The 22,828-nt window shown below is 36.5% G+C and overlaps 1 protein-coding gene across 1 annotated transcript in view; it reads left to right on the forward strand.

Annotated features, from left to right (window-relative positions):
* The window catches only part of SGCZ (sarcoglycan zeta), a 176,643-nt gene that overhangs the window by 140,760 nt on the left and 13,055 nt on the right, over positions 1-22,828 (forward strand). The gene's annotated exons all lie outside the window — the stretch shown is intronic.

Below are 22,828 nucleotides of genomic sequence, written 5' to 3' on the forward strand. Positions count from 1 at the left end.
GTACATGGACTTCTCTTCAGGGTAACAGAAGCAGATGCATTTATTTAGAGCGCGCCTATACATCTGAGGCAAAACCATTCATTGGCCTAGTATCACTCAGGATATTTACATTTACCCTACCTAAAAAGTAGCAGGAATTTTCCTGATACATGCACATACTCCTAGTATTCAGGTGGATAGAAGTAAAATGATGACTGATTACCTGAACACCACCACCCCTTAATCCCCCATCACCATGATAAGCAATCACATGCTTAAAATTTTTAATTTTTTACTCTTCATATTGCTTGACTTGCTCAGTAATTGTTTGCTTAAATCTCAATTTGAATACACTTATTTGATTTGACCTTAACATGCCCTCTCTGTATCATTGGGTATATGGGAGTTTTACACATTAGCTCACATATGCACACTTCAAAACTTCATTTGCATTTTGTATCCCCTAATATTGGCCAATGATACCACTTAATGCAATTATCTTTTAGACCAGATAAACAAATAAAAGATAGAAACCTTTGCACTCAGGAGACTCTTAAATTTAGTGCTTTCAGGTCGAATCTATCAACTTCAATTTGTACTTTCATTTGTATTCCACGTAGTATATTCACTTTGAAACAAGGTGCATGTATAATCGTTTGACTTGATAAAGTGAAAGGCCTTAGCCCTATAGAATGCCTTCATGTTAAATTAAAAGCTATTCATTGGGCTTAGACTTCTCATTTTCCCTTCGAGAGAAAAGGAAAGAGTAGCAAAATGTACGAGGAGAAAGGCTCTCTCTTTTATTTTCAGAGAGTAGGAATGAAAACTGGCAATCAGAGAAAAAGAATCCCAGCCATGCGCCCACCCTGTGCCCTCGCGTTGCCTGAAAACCGAGAGCATCGCTCCTTTGTCCCTGCTCCGGCTGAGTGATCGGAAAGATAGGCAAGTTCTAATGCTTGTTTGACAACAGGAGAAAGGATTTGCTGAAGAGCTGTCCTTTAAATTAAACACCATGTTTCTGGGTCGAAATCAATACCCGCTGGTTTGTTTTTATTAGTTAGCCTTCTGCACCCTGTTCTTGTCTGTGACATTGGCACACGGTGGAGGGGTCAGCTTCGGAACCCAGCCTTCTCTTACGTGGACCATTGTTCCTCCCGCCTGCCCAAATGCCTAGACTGGGCGACCCAGCCGGCAGGATGGATGGGGCTCCTGGGCCCAAACGGCACTTGAAGGACTGTGATTAGGTCAGGTGCTGAGGAAAGTTCTGTGCAATCATTCATTTACTCTAGGGCGGCATTCATAGGTCACAGACTAGGGTAAATTATTCAACTCACTCAACTGGCTTTCCAATTGCTTTATAAACTTACCCAGGATAAAGATTTTGGAGACACTAACGATTACCACTCTCCTTCCCCCCAAATCTCCAGGTAAAACCTTTGGAAGACATTGAAGTGTCTAAATAATGAACTAGGCCTTACTGGCAGTTCTCTCCATGACATATTTTTCCAAGCTATCATTTAAATGTTTCTTACTTTTGTTAAAGCAAAACTTGAAAAGATAATTTTATAATGAATTAACATGCCTGTGTAGTGGTTTTAAATTTTTCCATTGACGTTTAAAATTTTTCTTATAGCTATGGGCCTTAAATCCAAAAATATCTCAAAGATATAATTTATCCTGCCATCATATAAATAAATGAATTGTCTGATTTCTTTATATCATGATGAAGTTTAAAAAAATATGTTACTTGTAGAATGTGGTGTCTGAAATTGCATACAATTTCTCTGTTGGCTTGCTGGCTATCAGCCAGGAGCTGGTGTTTGCTCCTGGGGGCTACACATATTTCTTCTGAGGTTTTCCAGGTGTCTCACCTCCAGGAACACTTGGTTGAGTCCCTCTCATGATTCAGATCTCTCCAGTATCCTCTTCTGATGCATCACTTTTATTTCCTTTTCTGCCCATAGCTGGAAAAATGCTATCTGCTTTCAATAACTTGTATTATTACATTGCCTTATTACACTATCCAGATATCTAGATAATCCAGGATAATGCCCCTATTTTAAGGTCAATTGATTAATAGCCCTAATTACATCTGTGAAATCCCTTTTGTCATGTAGCATATTCACAGTCTCCAGGATTTAGGGAGTGACCACCTTGGGGGGAAGGGGGGTCATTTGTCTGTCTTCGATACTTTACAAATTACTGAATCTCTCTAAGTCTTTGTTTTTCTTCTTTAAAGGAGCATTAGAAGAAACACCACATAGGATTTTGTTGAAGGTAAAAGACATATGAATATCACTTAGGAAGAACTCTGGTACAAATTTGGCATTTAATAAATACCACATCATAACTTTAAATACCATTAATGTTCTCCTGGTTTGTTTGATATTTTTAAGGTAAATACTTGTAACGGAAAATAAAAGACATTGCACAATGGATGAAAGAAAAAAACAAAATAAGAGAGTCAAAAATACGTGACATGGAAATTGTATATTCAGTAGTAGAACTGGAAAGTTGTACACTTTACTAGATACTTAGGGGTAGTTGAAAAGCTCTTGAGAAAATGTCAACAGAAGGATAGAAGATGGATAAATAATCCTAGTTATTTTCCCAAAATACAGGAGCTCAAACAATATAAATTTTCTTTTTCTCTCATATTAGAGTTCAGACATAGGCAGATACTGAGACAGCCAGTGAAAATAGGTTCCTTAAAACTTCCAAATCAGCAACGCCTGAGACCACATTGCTGCCCCTTTCCATCAGCCTGAGGCTGTCACACACGCTCACCTCTGCATTTCAGCACCGGAGGAAGCAGAAGAAAGAACTTTTCTTAGAATATCACAATCTGGAAACAGCGCTCATCACTGATACACTGGCCGAAAGGTAGTCATGTGCTTATGTGTTACTGCAAGGCGAGCAGGGGAATGGTAGCTCTAGCTGCTGGTTCTTTGCTAAAACTTGAGGTGGGAACTTCTACTAATAAAGGAAGAATGGACTAAATGATAAAATGAACCACTTCTGCTACAGGAAGTGATTTAATAATATAGAAACCTAATAAGTAGCTTCAAAGGGAAAGAAAAAGCAACAACATTATTTTAATATATTATGTTAGAGAATATCAGCCTTCAAAACGGCTCTTAAATTTGCCCTATTTTCATTCCACAGAAAACCTCCCTTATCTGATTTTACCTATTGCAGGAGACCCCTCCCCGCGTAAGTGCTATCCTGTCATACAGAAATGCAAAGGGAGCCAAAAATATGGTAAAGGAAGATGATTTGACTTTGGATGGTAGGAACACAGATATAGAAACATACACTTGAAACCTATATGATTATATTAACCAATGTCACCCCAATAAATTTAATTTTAAAAAAACCAAGAAATACCTTCACTCCCTATTGTCATCTTCATCAAAGTGAAACCTTACTTCCAGTATCAGGATTCTCAAAAGGTTTAATACGGCACTTTTTAAATTTCTTTTCAACATGTACACTCCAGTTATATCAGTCAACTCACTCATTTTCCCATCCCTTTGTAACTCTGAATGGTTGACGTCAAGAACTGAGTTCTAGGGAGTTAAAGTGGAAAATTACTTTTAGGCAACTCAGAATGTGTAGAGCTGAATGAAGGGAGTCAAGTCAAAATCAATACAGGAATTCTGACATTGAAATACCCAGGAAATAGCAAGCAAACATCAAGTCCAGAAGATTAATGGCCGAGGTGAATTTGGAGATTGAGACAATATCTCAGAGCTAGATAGATTTAAAAGTCTGTGTGAACTAAGTAAAAAACAAATAATTGTGTTATATTGTATTGAGGGTAGAAACCAGTCTTGAGTATTTGCATCTCCATTTATGGGTCAAAGGGCTATAACTATAGATGCAGAAGGATGACCCAAGAGGCTGATGGTAGATTAATAGGTAACTTTTTTTTCCTCCCCCCCCTCCCTCCCTCCCTCCCTCCCTCCCTCCCTCCCTCCCTCCCTTCCTTCCTTCCTTCCTTCCTTCCTTCCTTCCTTCCTTCCTTCCTTCCTTCCTTCCTTCCTTCCTTCCTTCCTTCCTTCCTTTGTAGGCAGGCAGTCAAGAGAAAAGATAGACCAGTAGAAGCAGAATCGAGCATGTGGAAGGTGAAAACATAGGGGAGTGGCACTTTAGCTTCGGAAAAAAGCATGGCAAGGGCAAGGGCTCAAGTGAAGAGGGCATCAGAGATGGGTAGAGAAGGTCTATCGGGTTGATAACATGGGTTACATGTGGGGGATTAAGGAAATACAGAAAGACTCCATGCAACATTTACCCAGTTTCCCACAGGATAATATCTCACAAAACAATATCATAAACAGGATATTGGCAATGGCACAGTCAAGATACAGAACACTCTCATCACCACAGGGATCTATTGTTGACCTGTTGAAACCACACCCACAACCTTTTGGGATTATATTTTTCACTCAGCATAAGTCCCTGGGGATTCATGTAAATTGTATACGTCAATGGTTTCTTCCTTTTTGTTACTGAGCATAATTCCTCAGTATGTATCTAGCACAGTTTATTTAACCATTCATCCAGTGAAGAGCATCTGGGTTGTTTACATTTTGGCTGTTATGAATGAAGTTACTGTGAAAATCTGTGCCCAAATTTTTGTGTGACATAAGTTTCACTTACCTAAGATAAATGTCCAAACAGTGCGATTACTAGGTGATATATATATATATATTTTTTATAAGAAACTCCCAAACTTTTACAGAGTATATAACATTTTATAATTTTTCTAGCCATGTGGAGGTAATTCAGCTTCTCTGCATCCTCTCCAGCTTTGCTGGTGTCATTATTTTTAAATAAGATGTAAATTTTTGGTCAATGTTATTTTCCGTGTGTGTATGTGTGTGTGTGTTTGTGTGTTGCCTATGAATATTTAATTGTTCCACTGCATTCCCCTCCTTAACTGAATTCCTCTTAAAACCTTGGTCAAAAATCGGGCATATTTGTGTCTCTTTCTGAATTCTCTATCCTTTTACATTGTTTGGGGGACTATCTGCCTGACAATATCACAATATCTTGATTACTGTAGTTATAAAGTAGGCCTTAATATTGGGTAAAGAGACTCCTCCAAACTTATTCTTTATTTTTAAGATGGGTTTTTTATTCTAGAGCCTTTGCCTTTACATATAAATTTCACAATATGTATTTCTATGTTTAAAAGTATCTTGATTGGATTTTGCTAGAAATTGCATTAAACCCACACATAAGTTTTAGGAGAATTGACATCTTTACTATAATTGAGTCTAAGGTTCTGGCCAGTCTACTCCAAGACTAAAGATTGTTTATGTTGTTTCCTTTTAAGTAATATTTACTGTTGGTTATATGTGTTTTCTGATAGAATAAGCATATTGAAAACCATCAAAGTCATGAATTTCCACAGAACATATGGAGTCTGCAATTACTTAGATTGATCATGAATCAAATAAAAATTCAAACAAGGAGAAGTACTAATTATTATTTCAAAGTGATATAAATGGTTATACCTTCTAGAGGTTATGATGAAAAGTGGCATTCTTCAAATAATAAAATTGTCAATAGTCAAAACTGTTTTAAAATAACAGAAAGCAGAGGAAAATGTACAAAATAAAGTTCTAAGCCAAATTAATTATATACCAATACTTGCAGTATTACAGATTCAATCCCCAATTTGAAAAGTAATGACTAGTTAGCAATTATTTTTTTGATACTGTTATGGTGAAAAATACTAAGAAAAAAATTTTAATTTTGGCCTACTAAAACTAGCTATAAGAGATTTATTCAACAAAATAAGTTCAGGGCCATGATAACCTGTCACTGGATACAAATTGTTCAGTTTTGTGACAATCTGGCTGTTTTGAAGGCTCCGCTGGAGGGTTTGGAGGGGAACGGGCTGGACAGTAATTGCTGGAGGGTTCAAGGTGTAGCGATTGCAAACATTGCCTCTGGCATTACGACTCTTCTGCTTTCTAGAAGAATAACTATGGGCAACTTAATTAATAGGTTTCAAAGTCACCAGCTCCTCATCTATAAAATGAAAATATAAGGAATATCATTTATTTAATTTGAACTGATCCATGTAAAGCCTGATACCTGACACATACTAAGTGGCCCATAAATGTAGGAAATAATTATTGTTAATATAAAAGTCATAAAGACATTTCGTTAGCATTATGTATGAATGAAATGACATCCTTCCTCTTGCAGCACTTACAGTAAAGTCCTCCTAAATTTAATTGTTTATCATTTGTCTCTGATATGCACATAATAACATACAAGATAATAGTCAATCCAATGTAGGTCTTTCAGAGGTATTAAGTGAAAAATGATATAAGATCAGAAGAAGGGAAATTAAAACAAAAAAATGAATATAGAAAGCCCATTAAATTTTAGAACAAAGTAGTAAAGCATCACAACTAATCAAAATTAGGAAATTAATAACATACATAGGCATAAGTTTGCCATTGACAAACTATGGTCATTTACATGAACTCATTTACTCCTCTGTACTTAAGGAGATGTGTGTTATTGGCTTAATTTTGCAAACTGAGTCTCCAATTGCGTGATTCGCACAAAATGCCGGCTCTGACTGAGGCCGGAGGGTAGATCTGTATCTCCTCACTCTAGCCCAGTCTCACATCTGCTTTCTCTGTGTCGCTACATGCATGTGTATATAACACATTCAGATCCCGAATAAGAATTTCTGTAACAAGAAGTAGAGCCTCTGGGATCTGATTTATTTAGTAGCCGGGTCATTATTTCAAGCAGATTTATTTAGCAGGCTGGGCAAAGTTGGAGGTGAAGAGAAACGAGCATACTTAAATGCTATTTCTCTGACTTTCTCCACTAAATCACAGAGAGCTCCTGGAGTAACCTCTCTGCTTCGTGGAGCTATGTAAATTGAAAGCTTAAGATATGCCTAATAATGTCAAGGGGAAAGATTGAGATAAATGATTGATGTTATAATCACTTTGGAAAAACAGTGGTATAATCTTTTTCTGTAATTTTAAAGGCCTATTGAAATTTGAGGGAGAAGAAATTTTAGTTTTAAATCCACTGAGTATTCATTCATCAAGCTGACCTTTGTCTTCAAAAGGATCATGCTAAAGTATGTCAAAATAAATTTTATTTCTAATTTCATTGTGGAGGTTTCTGTGAGTGTGCTTTGCAGAAGTAGATAAATTATGTGTTCATATATGTGATAACCAGGGTAATCTTTCATTTCACAGTAAAGCCGGGGAGGGAAGAAGAGAGACTGGGAAGGAGAAAGGCAAAAGATATTACAGGTTTGAATGGGTTGCCTACATTTTCCAATTACTAACTAGTTGCATTAATTTATTATGCTGCTATGATAATTACCCCAAACTTAGTGGCTTAAGGCAACAAAAATTTATTATCTATAGATCTGGAGGTTGAAGTCTGAAAAGGTTCTCTTTTGGCTAAAATCAAGGTGTTTGCGAGGCTGTGCTCTTTTCTAGGAGAATCTATTCTCTTGCCTTTTCTAGAAGGATGTTCTAGAATCCCTTGACAATCCTTGGTTCCTGGTCCCGTACTTCATCTTCGAAGCCAGCAATAAAAGGCCAAGTCTTCCTCATGCTATCCTGTCTCTGATTCTCCTCTTCTGCCATCCTCTTTTATTTTTAATGATCGTTGCTTTTTGTTTTTTGGTTGGTGGTTTTTTGGTATGTTTTTTTTTACCTTCCAGAATCACTTGAGATGATTTCCCTATTTTAAAGTAATCAAAGTAGCAATCTTACTTCCATTTGCCCCCTAAATTCTCCTTTGCTTTTAAGGTGACATATTTACAGACTTCAGAGATTAAAATGTGGCTTTTGGGGTGTGGGGGGCAGGACAGGAAGACAATTGTTCTGCTACCACTCTCATTGATAACTGAGCTATTTCATCAAATATTTTTACTCAACTAAATTGAGAGTTCCTGGAAGATCGGAACAATGAGCACAGGTTTCCTAATTTCTTGAATTCAGAACTAGTAGTGAAAAAAAACTGAACTAGGAATGAGCATATTTCTACTCAGCGTATTTAGTTTATACCTTTTCTAACTCTTTGAGTCATCTAAATGCTGACTGCCTTTGGACAAGTTAGTTATCCCATCTGTGCTTTTGTTTCCTCAGCTGTAAAATGGGGGTATTCTTGTTTAAATTGCTCTGAGTTTTATGGTGAAAATGATATTATTTGACATTATTTTGCAGAGCTTAATCCATGCCTGAAGTAGCTGAAGTGTTCAAAACACGTCAGCCGTGGTAATCATTATCTCTAGGGGGCAGGTAGAAGGACCAGTGTTACCAGTCTCTTCCTCTGTTAGTTTCTCACCTCACGAGGTTAGTGTAAGAAGCAGGGATATTATGGATGGGAGAAGACTATACAAATGACTTGAAATTCGGGCTAAGCAGTTTCCTTTTCAAAATGCGGCCAACCCCGCCCCCCCAAATTTCCCAAATGCCACTCATAATTGCCCAACGGGAAGGCATGAGGCTGGAGCATGTATTCCTCAGCTCCTGGCCTCATTGGTTGAAGGTAGCCTCCGGGTGTTAACCCCCTGGCAAGGCATTTTGGGGGTGATTCTTGAGTGCTGCTTGTGCTGAGCATGTGTCCCGGGGTTCTGAGAAGCAGAGAGAGGCTCGGCATATGCTTGAAGTGGGATATAGGAGCCCAAGGTGCCCTGCAACTGCCCTCTGAATCTGGGGCTGAGATCTGATGTGGGCCAAGGAGATTTGCCCATTTTACTCAGAAAAGAAAAGATATTGATTTTGATCATGGCTCTGGACATGAGCTATTAATCCGGTGATGTGCATAGAAAACTGGGAAGAAAGATGTTTAAGGATAATGTCATTATAATATAAATGCTGCTAACTGATCCTTCTTTATCAAGTATAACACTCACTTGTAGGACCAGTTTCTTATTTAACCTATAAGTCTTTAGCATCACTACTTTCCCCACGTACCTATACAAAACCCATATAAACTTGGCGAATAACTTATATTTCATTGCATGGCCTCTTTAAAGTTTATAACTGAGAAATCAAGTGAAGTATTAGTTGGTAATTATTGATAATTATCCTGGTTGTTTTGGTCTTTAAAACAAGTGGATCAGAATAACCTTTCAGCAGCCATTCTATTTATTCATCAGTCCTTTACTGCACAGGGTGGGCAAAGTAGGTTTACAGTTGAGTACATGAAACAGTTTATTCTTGTCTTATTATTTCTTAATTATTTTAATATTTATTTGTATTACACTGTAAGCTTACTTTTGCCCACCCTTGTATAACAAGTGAAATAAAGACCATGTAATCTCAGCTTGAAAAGTATCTTCAATTTTAATTATTCCATTTTCCAACCACGTGTACATGATCTCTATTCTATCTTCGTAATGCGGCCTGTCATTCTCTCTTCCAACTCTTAGTGACTGAAATCTCATAACCTCTCAAGAGAGTCTGATTGATCTTTAGATAATACTAACTTAAAAAGTCACTTCATCTTAAAGTAGATAACAAAATACTTTTATGTAAGATAACATCTCATTGAGATGTTGCTACTTTTTAAGAAGAACTGTGTACGTTTTGTTCAGCTACTTGGCTTACTTTCTAGTAAAAGATCTTTTATATGTTAAAATAGAAACCTTTAAGATGAGATCATGTTTCCTGAATATTTCTGCATATTAAGCATTAACTTTGAGATTCTAATGGGGGTGAAGGAGAAAGAAAAGGGTCTAAAAAGAAGGGGAGAGGAAATAAAGGTGACTGCAACTTGAAAAGAAGGCCGTCACATGGTATTTGGACCAGCGAAGAAGTGATGAGACTCTTTAACAACATAGATATAAATGCATATCTTAATGGTATCTAATATTAAGTTTTAATTTATGCCATTTAGTAGTGTTCTGTAATATTTTAAAGGGCTAAAAGTATTCCATTTTATTAAACCACAACCACTTATTAATTAATTCTGTATTGTGGGACATTTGGGTTATATCTGATAAACCTGAACAGGGCTGTTATCAACTTCTTTGTAGCTATTAAATTTGGGGGCATATAAATAACTACCCCTTTAGGACAGTTTACTTGAAATCAGATTACTTGTACAAAATATAAGGACTCCAGAAAATATTTTTGTCCTCTTACCAGAAGTGAATGAAAATTCCCATATTGCTGAACTACCACAGATCACTGTCTTTAAATTGACTTTATATGTCAGTAATGCTAAACAATTGTGAAGTACACATTATAGTGTAATATATAGATAATATAGATACAGATGATAGCTATAAATAGTAATGGTTTTTTAAATCTTAGTCCTATTAAAAGAAGAGAAAACATAGATTTTAATTCTACATATAAGAAAATTAAGATTTCAAATAATTAAATGACTTCTCCAATGCCGCACTGTTAGCAAGATGACAAATTGACCTGGAACTCAAGTTTCCTATTATATAATGTGTCCTCTCTAATGTTACTCTAATAGTTAAACTACATACTTTGATACTCTGTGTAGTGAACTGTAGAAGTAAATATTTTTACACAATAATTTAACTCAATAGAAAACGTTAAATATTCTAACTTTGAGCCTGAATTCTATTTTCTTATTTCATGTAGGATTTTAGTTACTTTAATAGTAAAAAACCAAAATCTTTGTATTTTAAAACAAGCATGGAGATTTGGTAAGACATAACATGTTATTTTAAAACAGCTGTCTAAAACAGCTGACTAGATTGAAATTTTGATTTTTTTATTTAGTGAAAAATGATCTTTTTATAAGTTTCACGATACTTTAAATTAGTAGCTTTCAAAACTCCCACTAATGACACCTAAAGTGCAAGATAGTGAATAGAACTTTATCTCAGCCATGAACCAACATGATGGATTCACCTTTCTAATATGCTTATCACTAGAAAAGATCAGGATAAAAATTAAATGTGCTTTGTGTTTGTTTTATTTGTAATGCCCTGGTTTGTAGTGATGTAGAAGTTTTTTTATTATTATTATTATTATACTGACTATTCAGGTTTCTTTTTCTGTGAATTACCCACTCGCTTCTTTTGTCTTTTTTAAATGAGTTGTTTGTGGTTTTCTTATTGATTTGTAGGAATTCCTTATTGTTTGTAGATGGCGTTTGTCAGTTACATTTTCTGTAGACCATGTGTACATACTAGGGTTTTGTTCTTAACTTTGCTTATGGTGTCTTTTATAGTTAAGAAAATTTTTATATTAATAGTCAAATTTATCAATTGTTTTCTTAAAGTTTTGTATAGTTTTTATCTTAAGAAGTTATCCTTACCTATCCATAAGAAATATGGTTTTGATATTAAAGTTCTGCAAAACCAGAGTGTTCAACTTGGTACCACATTGGGAGTTTCAATTTGCTTTCTTTTGACTACTACTAAGTTGAGCTAAATTGAGCTTTTTTTTCAGATGATTATTGGCTAGTTTCCATATCAATGCAAGTCTGTTGGTCTGTTTCTGGGAACTTATTTTACTCTATCATGGTCCTTCTTTTGTGAGGTGTATCTTGAAGTTCTTAATTATTTTTTTATTTATTTTCTTTTTCTTGTTACCTTTAAGAGTTCTTTATGTATTTGGAAATCAGTCTTTGTCAGTTATGTGTTGCAAATATCTTCTTCAAAATCGAGGTTTTTGCTTTTTAACTTACGTTGTCCTTGAGCAAAAATTCTTGTTTTCTGTATATCAAAGTTACCTTTCTTTTACTATATGAGAACTCCCCTAATTTGAAGTGAACAAATATATTGTCTTGTACATATTTTATAGTTTTACTCACCACATTTTTAATGCAGTTGAAATTAATTTTTGTACAGTGGTAAGTACAACTTGATTTTCCCCATCATTTATTGAATAGTTACCTGTTTGCCACTTATATTCAATAGTGACTGTCAAAAATCTAGTTTCCATATCAATGCAAGTCTGTTGGTCTGTTTCTGGGAACTTATTTTACTCTAAGAGTCTATTTCACTATCTCACAGCCGCACTGACTTAGTAACTAGGACTTTATAAGTTTTGTTATCTGGTAAGGAAAATTTGCCCACTTGGATTTTGGGAAGGATCTGGAATTGCCTTATTATTCTTGGTCTAGTACTCTTCTGTATAGAATTATAATCAGCTTGTCAATTTCCATGAAAATATTATTGATTATCTGAGATTACATTATTCTATTCAAGGTTTTCAAAAATTAACAACTTTTAGGTTAGATCTTCTTATTTACAATGGCATTATACTCCCCTTACATTTAAAATTGCTTTAATGTGTTTCGATTAAAATTAATAATTCAATCTAGAAAGAGCTCACAGAACTTTTACTTAATTTAAGTAATTATGTTACACTGATTTTATTAAATTATCTGTAAGTTCTTTTAGGTTTTCTATTAAGAAAACCATATTACATATGGAGAGCATGAGAATTTTGTTACTACTTTCCTAAAGAATCTTTTTTTCATGTGTTTGCATTTTTTCTTTCCTTACTACCCTCTAGTAAGACAAAAACTATAGTAGAGAGTTGAAGTAGTCATTCTAGCCAAAAGCTAAACCACATAACATCTTTGTACTTTTGCTATTCCTACGTGAAATGTTTTAATAGGTCACCAACAAGTTTGAGGATGCTGTAGGTTTTGGTGTAGATCATGGGATCAGTGGGAGGAAATTCACTTCCATTCTTCTTTTTCTAAAAGGTGATAATTAATGTTGCTCTTGTTAATCATGAACAGCCTTGAACTTCTGGAACAATTTTTCTACATCTTTTGTTATGACTTTGTAATGTTCTTATTAATATCTTACTATGGAGAATTCATTAATTTTCTGCTGTTAAAACAGATTTATATGCCTGAGATAAATCCTAAACAAATGGCCTCAATATTTCTTAAATTTTTTTTGGTTGAATCATAGTAATATTTTCTTTAGGATTTTGGTACCTATACCCATGAATATATGTAAGCCTTTAAAATCCTGTCTTGTGTAGTCCCTGTCTAATTTGGCATTGAAAATATCCTTGATATATTAGAGCATCATCTTCCCTCTTTCTTAGTGCTCTAGATAAGTTTATATTAGATTGGAATTTGGGGGAAGAATATCGTCAGTACTCACAAACACATCTGAATCTGGTACTCCCAAGTGAGGTACCATCGTCTACATTCACACACACATTCATAGACGTATATGTTTATGTCACAACTTCTGCGTTCTAGGAAAGAAATGAACAATTTATATTGGAAATACTGCATACCTGTTTAGCCAGCCCATGGGGAGATATCTGCTGAGTATATAGGGGTTTCAGAAATGTGAAAGTACAACCTTGATCACTCTGTTACACATTACCAGTCATTTACCAGCATAGAGCCATTTATATCAAAAGGTTAATGTAAACTCTGAAGCATTATTTTTGTAGCTCAGAGGGCCACCATCTTTAAAGATAGTTGGGTGGCTCATAAACAGACCACACACATAAACTACAGGGTGACATAACAGCACAAGAGTTCTGAAGATTCCTGGACTTGCCTGAAAACTGGGGATGCTTAGGCCAGCTATGATTTGTACAAAGCTTTAACGGCTTACTCTGCTTAGAACTGCTCTAAAGATAATGCGAAGGTGTTCGTGACGGTCACAGCTGGTAATGCCATGAGCATTCTTGGTAAAGAAATTTCATTATAGAAGAAAACAGGGGTTCGTTCTAGTGAAAACCAGCCATTTCTTTCCCTTGGTTAAAAGTAATACCAGTCCTCTTGTGGGTAGAAAACAAACAAACACTATTAAATGGATGGAGCTCGCTTTGTTTATTTATTGGAACCCAGTGAATTCACAGGAACAATGTGGAACATCAAGAGGTTAAAAAAAAGAAGATCTCATAGAAACAAAAAGTTGAAGGGAAGTTATTTTGGCATTAGCACATGCTCTCTGATGTCTGGGTACCTGGCCTTGACCTCTGTCTGTGGATGCCGTACTATCCCGTTACTAGAAGATAGGCTTTGGACACTTATCGTTTGCCTGAATTTTTGTAAACCTCAGTTAATACCAAATGAGTGAAAGCATACATATTAAGTTGAATGTACAAAGATTTCAGATTCTAACTTTGTCCATACCTGCAGAGATACTCCAAAAATGACAGGTGAAACATAAATGTTTTAGAATCAGTTAGTTACCTTGAAATGAGAAGAAAAGTTGAACTGAGTTGTGTTTAATGAGATACTGTGTTAAAAGTCTTAGCTGTATTCACATGTCAATTTGTATAGATTCATCGTGTAGCTCAGACTTATAAAACTACTCATATAATTAACATCTTTTGAGCATGCAAATTTTTATTGTTTTACAATGAAAAAATATTATAGAAAGTCTCAGAGAAATCAATAAACAAACATAATATCTGAAACTACTTTCGAGCATCGAAAGTGGACATCTTATCTCTTTGGACATCCTCCCTACTGATTTTTATTCCCACAGAAAGCATTTTGATGGCAATGAATCAAAAGCCCTAACAGGACAATCATTAAGAAAAGAAAGTGCTGTGAGATGAGTTCCTACTCCTGCGCACCCCACTTGGCGAGGGGCGGCATCGGGGGCCCCTGGAGACGCGGTCCTCCCGCCTGTGACTCACAGCAGTGCCAAGCCCGTCTCACCTCTCCTCGGAAACCTAAATAGGGGTGAAGAACGGCACAATAAAATAAGACAAAAAAGGCAAGATTAAGGTATTCATTTAGTTTCCCAAATAAATCTGAGTTCATGCACAACCATCAGATTTTTAGATAACTAAATTTCCACAAGCATCAGGAAAGTTTATGTTGCATATGGATTCAGTAATGATGGTGTTTATAAAGGAACGGACTGTACAGAAAATGTGCCTGCAAAGCAATGAATGCAGCCGTATAGAAGCAAAGCGAATGTGAGCTACACTGTCCATGTATTAGGCACCATGTCCAAGCCTCAAAGCAAAATATACCACTGCTTTAAGTGCATCAGGGCTTAAAAAGACTGTTTAAACATGGTAAGAAGATAATTCATCTAGGGACCCAGTCGTATTAACTTTCTAAATTTCACCATACATTAATCTCTTACGAAGTCTCCTGTAAAAAACAATTAACTGTATAGTTACTTTATCAAGTTATTTCATATTTTCATATTTCAATTTCTGTTAGAATGTTTACAATGTAATGATATGTCCACTCAAACATACCTGCCTTTTAATAAATTTGTGATAATGGAATTGCATGGTTATGTTTGCCTGAGGTAAGTTCTTGGTAGCACTTTTTCGTTTAGGATTTACTAATGTCATGGTGATTATAGGCCTTAGTGATTATAGACATTAGATTTACGTATTATTCCCTGAAAACATATATCTTCTTAGTGAAGAAAGCTCTGCTTAACCATTAGAATTTATTTGGAGGTGGGAATTGGAAAGAGGAGTTATTTATATATCTTTCCTAGATGTAGTTTCTATCAAGCCACATATTTATTCCATTGGAAAATAATTTATTTTCACTTATTTTTGTTTTACTAAAAGACATGAAACATTAACAAGTGAAGAGCTGCTTTTCCTCTAAAAATCAGAGAAATAAATGTGAGTGAAATATAAGCTACTTGGAAGTTTAAAATTATAAGCAAGAAGGGACTCTCATCATTTCTAATACTGATGAATTTAAGTCTGATTTCCTTTATTAGTTACAATTCATTTATTTTTGAAATATACTTCATCTTGAAGAAAATAGATTTATTCTAATGTATTTTCAATATGATCACCGAGTATCTTTTCCATTATCTCTTTTTATCTTCTGAAACATCAGGAAGTGAAGGACACAACATGATCTGGCATCTGTGGATAAAGTCCTTGAGATGTTGTTATGATTATGAAAAATGTTAAATGAAAAGTAAAAGCAGATTTTGAAATAATTTCTTTTCAGAAATCTTGGCAGCTTATTCTCCAGTCTCAAATGAACAACACGGTGTTTTGTTTTTCCCCAACAGAAAGAACAATTTAATAACATTGTTTTCGTATTTTACTGGAAAAATTAACATTGGCTAGGCTTTCAATAAACTCACATCATCTCCCTAGGATATTAGTGAGCGGATTTGTGTTAAAGTATTAAACAAAGAAATATACTAGGAAACAGAAACATGTTTGACATATAAATTATAAAATAGAATACTTTTAAACTAATTCTTTTTTTATTCTTTCATTCCCATTCTTCCTTCCTTCCTTCCTTCCTTCCTTCCTTCCTTCCTTCCTTCCTTCCTTCCTTCCTTTTCCTTTCCTTTCCTTTCCTTTCCTTTCCTTTCCTTTCCTTTCCTTTCCTTTCCTTTCCTTTCCTTTCCTTTCCTTTCCTTTCCCTTTCCCTTTCCCTTTCCCTTTCCCTTTCCCTTTCCCTTTCCCTTTCCTCTTTTCTTTCCCTTCCCTTCCCTTCCCTTCCCTTCCCTTCCCTTCCCTTCCCTTCCCTTCCCTTCCCTTCCCTTCCCTTCCCTTCCCTTCCCTTCCCTTCCCTTCCCTTCCCTTCCCTTCCCTTCCCTTCCCTTCCCTTTTCTTTACTAATCCTCAACTATATATCAGAATCCAAGAGTAGTACTAAGTATACATAATCAATGAAGACAAAATCCTTGAGCTCTAGGAACTCATATTTACTAGGGATGAGTTAAAGCGTATCACCAAGCTTTATCATATCATATTGTGCTAAGTGCTGTGCCAAGGAGCTGGGGAAGCTGAGCAAGGGCAGGAAGAGCAGCAAGGACACAACATGTTTCACAGAGAAAATAATCTAGAACCAGATCCGGAGGAAGGAGTAGAGATTACCATCAAAAGGGAGGACAGGAGTACGTCGGGAAAAAGTAATATTCAAGACAATCCTTAAACATTTCAGAATCTGTAAGATTTTATTGTCACTGAAGCATAAATGCATAGAACTGCTAAGAGGTAAGTCCTGGGGCTTGACTTCTTTAGGCAACTGGATGCACCGGGTATTGTAAGTGAGAACTGCACAGTCAGCGTTGTGTTTTGGAACATTATTTGGCAGTGGTCTGGAGGAGTAACTGGGAGAAAAGAAAAGCGATACAGAAGTAGGAAGAAGTGAACTAATTAGGAAGCTGAACAAGAAAGAGCATCTCAGTATATCCCCAATTTCTCACTTGAGTGTTTAGGACATGAGTGCTTCATTACTCAAACAAGGATCAGAAACAGGAGAAAAGCTTTCCAAGACAAGGTCCTTCAAAATATTGATTCTTATCAATATTTATTAATTATCTCACCTATGGAAGACACCACATTGTGCACAAGGACACAACGGGGTAGAAGGGCTGTGCCTTTGTTTTTGTTTTGTTTTTCAGTCTAGGAATAACACATAAATTTTAAATGTAAAATTTCTGGATAGGATGGGTTTCAAATGAGTGTTACAGGTAGTAAACCCTAAATATGCTCAGAGAATGAACAGATTACATTTACCTTAACAGGTGGCAAAAGAAGTAAAGAGATTTCATAGATGAGTAGAGGCGATGTCTGAGTAGATGGATGGGGTCAGATTACAGAAGACTTGCGTGCTGAACAAAGGCAGGAGCCAAAATAATTACAGCTTTTTGTCCAGATGAGCTAGCAACAGCTTTGGTAGGGTTAATCTGGCAATGTGTAGGCTGTAATTTGTGAAGTTAGCTGGAAGCAGGAACACCATTTACATTATTAAAATAACACAAGAAGGCTTTTCTTCTCTTCAAAGATAATGATGCTTTCAGAATTCAGAAGAACTCATTTTAATGGGGTAAAAGAAATGACAGTTACTACTTTACTTTTGCCAGTATGATTACTCCATTCCTTCCCCAAAATGATCTTTGGATATGTAGGGGAAATCTCGTTTCCACTTGTATTTAAGAATTGAGAAAGTTATAGTATACATGCTTTGACATGTTTTTAAAAAATCATATAACTGTGACAGTTAGAAATTGAAGCACCTAAGCCATCATGTTATTTTGAGCTTAATTTTACAAATAATACCCAGAGGGCTTTAAATACTTGTCAGAGATCAACGTGTGAATTCGCAGCAGATACGGCAATAGAATGAAAGTGTTCCCTGTCCAACCTTTGACTTGACCAATTTAAATTTGGGGAGAAAGGAATGGCAAATAAAGGAAAAAGAAAACAGTAGCAAAGGTTCAAATCTGAAAATAATGAATAAATAGGACCCTTTCTGGCCCTTGAACCTAGAGGGATCTGCCCTTGGACCTTATCTGTGCTCTAGTGTAGGAATTTAAAACTCCCCCGAATCGTCATGGCCAGAGGGCAGGGCCCGTAAAGGCTCCTCGGGCGCTTGGATTCCTCCACTGTTCTCTCTTCTGTTCCTGTTGATCTGTATGTAAGGCTCATTCCCTTCCTTGTCCCCCTTCAAACAAACAAAAACCCCTCGGAAATATAATTGATCCTGGTAGATTTTATTGAAAACCTGAAGACAGCAGGAAACCTCCTTTGACAAACATCAAGACACATAACTTAAAACAGAATTTAGAGATTTCCACTCCTTTCTAGCTTCCTTTCCCACAGTGAGAGGTGTCCCAGTCTTTCTTGGTGTCTTTTCCCCTTCGGTTTTGGCTTGTCTCTCTCGGGTCTTCTCTCTAGCTCTCCAGGACAGCCAGCATTCTGTGCCAGGCCTTCCCCCCCTTGGAAGCAGCATACACTGAGACCCGGTGAAGCCTGAGGACTGCTCCCTTCCCAGGCAGCGTCCTACTGCTGTGTCCTTCATCTCACTTCCACATGATGAAAACAACATCAGACAGACATATTAGTGAATGTCTGTATTATGCTAGATAAAATGCTAGAAAATGCACCTACAGAGTGAAAAAGGTCCCTGATATCAAAAAGAATAATAAAAAATATTTATAATTTATAAAGTGACTTTCAATTTAATATACCAAAGAATTTGTATGTGTTCAGTAGCACAGGATCAAACTTGGAGATAGTGAAAAAATAGAAATATTTTTGCTCCTGACATCTAGATGTATTTGCCCTGGACTCAGCCCTATTTCAGGGTAAGAATTTAAAATGCTATCTAAGGTTAGTTGGATTTTGATTATTTAGGTCTTCCAACAATCTTATGGGTTGGATATGGGAGGTGGTGTGGCTAATAATTACTCAGATTTCTCCCCCTGAAGTTCTTAGAGCTAATTGCTTTGTTGGAATGTTTACCAATTCAATCAATGACTAAGATTTCACATTGAAAAGGGAAATAGTTCAAGGAATGGTGTCCTGTCCTACTCTTTCCTTAACTCTTTCTTTCATTTTTAAAAGGAAAGTAAAACACTGGTAGAGTTAAAGACTGCTTCACCTACTCCAGTTATTCAAATGATGCATTTCTATTACATCCTGCACAGAGAACTAATCAATATAAAACAGAAAAGTCAGAGAATTTTTTCATACTTTCTCAATGTTTTAAACATTAGGATAAAGCTCAATTAGGAAGTGAGATTATACCAGATACAATATCTTATTTAGAAGTCTGTCTTCACAGAGCTTATTTGAGCACTGATTGATCTTATCTGACACCTGAGCAGCTGCACTGGGGAATTCCTTGATCTACTGCATAGAGTTTGGTTTTATAAAATACATTTACTAGTTGACATTTAAGAATCTCTTTACAGTGTCTAAATTTAAGATTTCAAAATTCAGCATGAGGCCGTGACATTTTGGGAATAGAGCTTTCATGTATTAATGAGTGACCCGTGTTGGGCCATTAACTCTACACTCGCAATGTGTACACCTTCTGTGGCTGATTGTCATAAAAGAAAGTGATGGAGAGGGGGCATTAAGGAATACTGAATTCTTACGATGGACCAGGATACATTTATATCCTATTTAAGCAAAATCTACCTTAAACTGTAGGCCGGCACTACTGTTTTTATTTATGTCTAAGGAAATTGACGTTTGGAGATATTAAATAACTTCTCAGGGTCACTTAGGTAGGAATGAAGAAGCTGGGGTTGCTTCCCAAGTCTGCTCAGTTCCAAGTGTGCAGTGTTCACGTAGAGAAAACCCGAAGGCCGAGACTCTAGCCTCATCAATGAGGTATTTCATTTCCCTGCTTAGAGCTTTCTCATTTTTGAGGTGTAAACAATACATTATCTACTTTTATTAAAAAGGTCTGTGAGCAAATGAGGTAATTTATGTAAAACTAATATTTCAAAGCACAGCAGGAAACAGTATCTGCTTGGCTTCATGTGCATTACTGATCTTTAGTCTCCCACACAAAGCCAATAATATCATAAAATTATATCTGAAATTAACTGCAGTAGAGTTCATGCAGCTGGTGGCTGGAGAGATGCTACATTTCACAGAACTTTCCTTTTTTCAGTTACTATAAAGTTAAGGAAGGACCTGGGAATACCAAGTGTTTCTGATTTCCATTTCTTATGCTGCCTGTTTGGAGGCAAATGACTTCCCCAAGGACATATGGATGCCAACAGGTTCATAACGAGTAGCTTTGAGGATAGCATTTACGGTACACATAGCCACATGAGGAAGGATACACACATTTCATTTTAATGATTTCTTTTCCATTTTTTGTGGGGTGACATTTTGTGTTGAACATTTGTGAGTAACATCCTAGCTTATGTCTTAAACTGTCTCTAAATATAAAGCAGAAGCACAGTCTGTATACACTGATCCTTTGCAGCAAAGCATTCTGTGCCATCCTTAGTGTTGTATTTTGAAGCCATAAAGTATCATAGGAATGAAATCCAGTACGTTTTCACCCTGAAGTTTGCTTGGCTCATTTTTCCTGAGCATCAGGATGGTTAACAGTCTACGTTTTTCTTAAATCTTGCAACATCACGTCCACTTTAAGGTCTCTGAAATATCCCTTAGCATCCATGCAGTCAATCAAAAGTGTACATTGTATCCTTTTAAACAGCCCTTTACGACAGCAATAAACAACAAATGTTTAGTCAATAAGCTTAAATCTACCTATGAGTAAATGGCTATTCTTTGTTCCTTCTGCCCTTTTCCCCTCTTGCGTTGTTTCCCATGGTTTCTATAACTTGCAATGTGAGGGTCATCACACCTTCTTTCTTTTCCTAAAGTGAGAATAAGTCGGATCTGTACCCTTTGTGCCAAATAAATGTTGACTAATGATTAAGTTCATTTCGAATTTCAGAGGAACAACAAATTATTTTTAGTATAAGCGTACCCTCTTCAGATATTGTGTCTATGCTTAAAATGGTTTAATGTTTAGCTGGAATGAAAATTTAATTGGGTGCCCTGTATTTTAGTGGCTAAGCCCACCCTGTTAGCCAGCATTTCTGAGCTCATGGGGATGCATCTTCCTCCTCTTGGCCTTTGTGCCTGGCTCAGACGGCCTTCCCGCCCCCACGGGCTTCCCCTGAGCTCCTCATCGCTGCCCAGTACTCTTGCCCCTTTGGCTCGTTCTGGGAGAAAACTGGAAAAGATGAGAGTCATTTTCTCTCTATCTGGAGGCCCAACCTTAGCTAATTATTTGCTGTTTTATTTGCTTTTCAACTTCGCCCCTTGGGTGGTACAGCTATACATTTAGTTCCTTAAGAATTATTTTTTTAAGTCATCAATAATTGTCTGCAGTGATACTAGGAACTGAGGCCTTTATCAGTTGCGAATCCTCTTTGGAAACTGCACCTTCGATAGCGTCCCACTTCCCCTTTCACTGATATATCCTGTGCTAAATCACCAGGTGCCATTCTGTTTGAAAATGCACGTGACTGCTGTTCTTTAGTTATATTTCTGCTATCTTGTCTCGGAGGTTTTCCAAATCATAGAACAGTGGAAATGAATCTTTGAACTTTACTCATGGATACTATATCCCTTTTAGAAGTTGTATCTTATTTTTTTTAATGCCGAAGAGGTCTCTCCTTGAGATGTGAAAATTTATATCTTGGAATGTTTTTTCAAATGCTACCCTACCACAATCACAAAATTAAAGTTTTACCTAAAGTTGTCACTTTATTTCAAAGACCTATCACTAAGAATTTTTTTTTATTTTCCAATGGCATTGTATTACTAAGCTAGTGTTGAGGCCACCGATGGAGCAGCCATAACCTTCTTACTCAAAGAAATTTGAGAAAGAATAAGCCAAAAGAAAATAAAGTTTATCCTGAAAGAAATGATATAAAACATTTATGTGAAATTACAAAAAACAGAGGTTTTGTCTTCATGATCCTCTTTGAAAACTGTGTTCTGCATTTAATTTTGAAAAGGAAAGTCATTCTGTTTTGCTCAGTGAAATTCTGGGAAAGCTCTGGGAACCTGGAAAAGCAAGCAGTCAATAAACGAAAGCTTCAGTTGTTAGAGGGCATGGCCTCGTCAGATAGCTCTGACCCTATCCAGGAGTTCTCGTCTTAGATGGAGCCTTTCTCCCAGTGAGGTCACAGGAGGGTGCCCAGTTCTCTGCCTTTGGATGGTCACTCTCACCAAGGTGGGAGCTGAATGTGGGAGATGCTCAAGGCCCCGTGGACCTATGCCTTCGAACACTTAATAATATACTGCCCTGGAGGCACCCTTCACGTTTTCATTCATGTTCTGCTGTTTGTAGAAAGAACTGCATATTGTGACCTATTCGTCCCCCAGGAGGCTCACTCACCTGGGAAATGAAAGAGGGGAAGGAGATGCGTCTTTCGTCTTTGGTGAAACGGTACAAATTCTCACCCAGTCTGCACTATCAATAGGATCACCTTAGAAGTGGTCAGCACAGTGACATTTAGCTTTGTCTCCGGCCCTGCACTACCTCGAACTCTTTTTCCAATTTTTCTCTTATTTCCTGTGTTCCTGTTTTCAGTCGTCCCATTTTTAGAAGCACGTTTGAGCCATGAAACAGAAATGAAAGCCAGTGTACG

This window comes from Miniopterus natalensis, chromosome 2 (genome assembly GCF_054644295.1).
Source record: "Miniopterus natalensis isolate mMinNat1 chromosome 2, mMinNat1.hap1, whole genome shotgun sequence".
NCBI lineage: Eukaryota > Metazoa > Chordata > Mammalia > Chiroptera > Miniopteridae > Miniopterus > Miniopterus natalensis.